At 33.9% G+C, this 5,307-nt stretch overlaps 1 long non-coding RNA gene across 1 annotated transcript; it reads right to left on the reverse strand.

The window, feature by feature from the left end:
- Positions 1-2,322: 2,322 nt before the first annotated feature.
- LOC122538957 lies at positions 2,323-4,499 on the reverse strand. Its single transcript, XR_006308959.1, has 2 exons — positions 3,105-4,499; positions 2,323-3,071 (listed from the first exon to the last, which is right to left on the reverse strand). It is a non-coding gene; the product is annotated as an uncharacterized LOC122538957 (long non-coding RNA).
- Between the last annotated feature and the right edge of the window lie 808 nt (positions 4,500-5,307).

The following is a 5,307-nucleotide window of genomic DNA, read 5'->3' on the forward strand; positions in this document are numbered from 1 at the left end:
TTTTTTTTATTTCGACTGACCTTCGTTCAAACAAGTCATAACAAAAGAAAGAAACAGTGGACATTTAAAATACAGTCGTACATATCCAGCTACGGTATTCGTGATCGCTATACAATGACAGTTTATACACTTACTATTTACAAGACATTCACTTGCTTCGCTGAAATATTTCGCGCGATCCTTCATCGCCTCCGTTCACCGGTCCTCCAGCAGCGTTTCATCGCGATATATATAATATATATATATATATATATATATATATATATATATATACGGTACACGCATCGATCGTTACGGTTATTGTTATCAATTATCGTTATCGTTATCAGCTATCATCGTTATTATCGTTACATCGTTAAAAACGGTTACGCACGGCCGCGGCGCGTGAAATTAAAACGCGACGCGATGCAGGCGAAATACCGCGATGATCCACGCGTCACCACCATCGCGCTTTTCTGATTGTCTATAGTATGTGTTTACGTACGAGTGTACACCTAATTCCTCCCCTGAACCTACCCCCCTCGTCCTTCTCTCTAGCGTTTTCCCTCGTTTTCCTCGACACTGTCTTCGAACTTTGGAAACTGCGAGATTCCAAACTTCTCCCGAGGGAAGAAATTTCCCTGGGAGAAGTGGTCGAATTTTTACTTAAAATTTTCACGCGTTGAGCGAAGCGGAATCAGCGAACAACCACGCTGTTTGAGTATATTTGAGAAAATTTCCACGACGCGTCAGATTTCGTAGTTACATTACCGATCGGAAAGTTTTCAGGACCACCTCGCGTTCATTTAGAGTTTCCCGCGAATATTTTTGCCTTCGGATTGATTATGCAACAGGACATTTTCAGGCTGTGCAAAAGAAGACGGAGAAACTTTCGTAAACTTTGGAAATTGGCTGGCCGAGATTTTGTGGCCTGATTTCTCAGTTGTGAAAAAAGCTGTCCTGATAAGAGTCCGGAAATCTCACGGAAACGCGTAATGGAAATTTTACAATACTCTTTGCCCATTTGAAGATTGAAAGAACGCCTGTGAAAGTAGCGTAAAATTTCTACTGATGATTCTGGAGCGCGCGTAACAAAATTGTTTGCGTGTTCACTCGTTTCTTAAATTTCTCTCTCCAATTATTGCTCATGGACATTAATATGTAAGAAATTTCTTGAAATATGTATATTAATGTATGTTGTATATTAATATGTAATATATAATATTATATATTATATTCTCATATATTACATAATATATATTATTATACTACATGTTAATATATAAGAAATTTCTTAAATAAAAAATATATATTAATGAATATTATATATTAATATGTAATATATAATATCATAATTATTTTCTCACATATTACATAATATATATTATTACACTAAATATTAACATATAAGAAATTTCTTAAATAAAAAATATATATATTTACTAATGTACATTATATATTAATATGTAATATATAATACCATATATTACATTCCCTTATATATTAATGTACATTATATACTAATATGTAATATATAATATGATACATTATATTCTCACATATTACATAATATATATTATTATACTACATATATAAGAAATTTTTTAAATAAAAAAAATATATACTAAAAATAAAAAAATGTATACCACATATTAATATATAAGAAATTTCTTAAATGAAAATAATATATATATATCAATGTGCATTATATATTAATATGTAATATATAATATCATATTACATAATATATATTATTATACTATATGTTAATATATAAGAAATTTCTTAAATAAAATATATATATATTAATGTATATTATGTATTAATATGTAATGTACAATATTATATATTATATTCTCACATATTACATAATATATATTATTATACTACATATTAATATGCAAGAAATTTCTTAAATAAAAAAAATAATATATTAATGTATATTATATATTGATATATAATGTATAACATCATATATTACATTCTCACATATTACATAATATATATCATTATATTACATATTAATATATAATTAATACAAAATATACATTATCATATTTTCTAAATATTGCAAGAAATTTCTTAAACAAAGTCATTTTCCTTCCAAACGAACACTGTGTGGCCTCAAACTTTCGATGAACAGCGTAACAACTACATTCGAAGCTCGCAGTTTCCACAGTCTGACGCGCGCATACACATTAGTTACGTCACACGTCGAGAAGGATAATCTTGACGATGGTACACGAACAATTGCGCCATGCGAAGAAACGAGCTTCGCATCGAACGAACCTGGTTCGAGAATACGTTGCACGTGTGAGTTCTCGTTACGTTGCAAGTTTTTTCCTCGTCGGTGAAAAGATGAAAAGGCACAACAGCGGTGCTTGTCCTCCTTTCGGCTGCCTTTCAGTATTAATTCTCCTCGTTGGTGTATGCGCATCAAGTGGACACTGTCCAATTAACTGTAATTAACAATCAGTTTTGCAGCGCTCGAATGAGAGTACGCGTGGCGTCAATTTTTTTTTTTTTTTCTTCTGCGGCAAGGAAGATTCTAATCGGCAAGGAAGTGAAAATCCAATTAAAAGTAATCCTTCTCTGGCTTTGGTATAAAGGGAGGGGGGAGGGGGGGGGGGAAGAAGAATAATTGGAAGCTTCTAGGATAATACAGAGAGCTTGGGAATTAGCTTTGTTGCATCTAGACTGCGGACTGTACGTTGTTTATGAATTTCATTTATCACTGTGCAAGACGAAACGCTATTTCCCTTTTTCAACGCTTTATTTGCACGAACGTCTGCAGTCTGGCCACTTTGTTTTTTCAAGTGTATCATTGAAAAGTTTCAACCTTGATCAAAGGATGGCATCTCTCGGTGAGATGAGATAAGATAGTCGCTCGGTCGATTTGTCACGCGACCGCGTTATTACTTGCCGCGGCAACGACGGCGCGAACTCGTTAAAAAACATAATTCAAACGACGTAATTCTCCCGCTACCCGACGTTCCCGCCATACCCGTTGAACTTTGATTCCGCGTAAATTTAATGGTGATGAAACTTTATTCTTCTCGACGCGTGACTCCCTCCAAACACCCTCTCTCTCTCTCTCTCTCTCTCTCTCTCTCTCTCTCTCTCACAACGCTCCCTCTGCGTTACGAAACTTTCAACCGCCATCTCGTAACCTTCGTCCCTCGTATAACGTATTTATTGCGACACATTTAATATACCTACGCTAGAAAGTATGTTTTGTCCTTGGAGATCTGCTCGACTGTCGCAAAGAATAAAAAAAAAAAAAAAAAAAAAAAAAAAAAAAAAAAGAAAAAAAAAAAAGAAAAAGGAAAAGGAGCGAAACAGAAAAAAGAGAACGAAGAAAAGGAAAGACAGACAAAGAACAAAGGGACGACAGTCTGTCTCCCCCCGGATTTCTTTTCGCGACGCATCGTATTCGCGAAACTTTTGTGTACATTCGTGCTCGCGAAACATGTTACTTCACTTCGTTTCGTTTTGTTCCTCTTTCTCTCTCTCTCTCTCTCTCTCTCTCGCTCTCTTTTTCTCTTTACTCGTTTTACGATCTTCCGCGCTCTTAGCATTATACGAACGATTATGAACGACTACCTCGCGACGACTTCGAGACAGTTTGCTTTCTTTATTTATCACACACACACATACGCACGTACATACACGCGTTCACAGACACACACACACACACACACACACAATTATCGTTTATTATTGCTTGCTCGTCGTTCTGAATCGCCACTAGTTTCAACGTGAACGAGAAAATGGCTGCCGCGGTGGACTCGGATGACGAAGCTGCGGCGGAAGCTGCCAACTCGCCGTTTTTCCGGTTTCATTTATTTATCTCAGCGATCCGGTAGCTCTAACTCTATCGACGATGCGCCGAAAATTTTACGAACTCGACTCGAGCTACTTCTTACCGATACTTCGTTCTTTGCTTCTACAGACTTATTGTCAGAGCAGAAATCAGAAATCGAAGATTCAGTCTGCAAATTCCCCCTTCCTTCCTCTCGCGTTCGCGTGGAATTCCATTATCGAGATGTTAACACTGGAGAGATCCTCGCGGAATCCTTCGTTCCCTAATTGAATTTCACACCGTTCGCCAAGTACACGCGAGCAAGCACGCGGCAAAGATAAGAAAATTTCCTGCCGTTTGTTCGCTTCGTCTCGCGAGCTGAGTAGAATCCCGTGTTTCGTAAAGGTACGATCGAGGTAGGGAACAGTGAGAAAAGAATTGGAAGGAATCTTTCGACTATCGAACGAAACATCGTGTTTGCTCGTTGCGCGTTCAAATCGTTTCGAGCCACCAAATTTTGATTACCCTCGCGATTAATAATCGAACGATTAATGATTAATTGATGAGTAATTATTTTCCTTCCGACGTCTTACAATTTTTGTAACTATCATATCTTTATAATTATCAGGAAAAGTGTCCAGAGTTTAAAATAGAGAACCAAGCAATAAATTTAATTTTCAGACATTATTTTTGACAAACAATAATTTTAACGATGTCGAAACTAATTTAAAATAGAAGATTCTGTTTCGAATATTTTTAGCATTATTGTTCATGTACTAATAAAAGCGAGTAACATTAAACAATATTAAATCATAGTAATATAAAATTATAAGTAATTTACTTGTAATTTTAATGCGCAACGTTAAATAATAGTAATATTAAAATTACAAATAATTTACCTTTAATTTAATTATGAGTAATTTAATTTCAATATTACTATTGAAACTACTATTGTATTAAAATTACAAGTAATTTACTTATAATTTTGAAGAGTAATATCAAATAATAATAATTTATTATATAAATATTACTATTGAAACTACTTTATTAAAATTATAAGTAATTTAATTTCAATATCACTATTGAAACTACTACTTTATTAAAATTACAAGTAATTTACTGATAATTTTAACGAGCAATAACAAATAACAATAATTTATTATATAAACATTACTATTGAAAAACTACTACTTTATTAAAATTATAAGTAATTTACTGATAATTTTGGCGAGTAATATCAAATAACAATAATTTATTATATAAATTATATAACACCGTGCAATAACGCTAAATAAGCAATATCCATCTTGACGTTATTTTGATTGAACAGACTTTTGAATAAACGCGGTATACATGTCACCAAGATGTCGATACGTGACTTTGTAAGAAATTTTGTAAGAAAAAAAAATTCTTCGTTTCACAATTCCAAATTGAAAATTCCAAATAGCTTGAAGAACATACGGACGAAAAGTAATTAACTCAGTTCGCTAGAAGTTGGCGCACGCTTACGGGAAAAGAATTCATTC

Source organism: Frieseomelitta varia, unplaced genomic scaffold (genome assembly GCF_011392965.1).
Source record: "Frieseomelitta varia isolate USP_RPSP 00005682 unplaced genomic scaffold, Fvar_1.2 scaffold_1826, whole genome shotgun sequence".
Taxonomy (NCBI): Eukaryota; Metazoa; Arthropoda; class Insecta; order Hymenoptera; family Apidae; genus Frieseomelitta; species Frieseomelitta varia.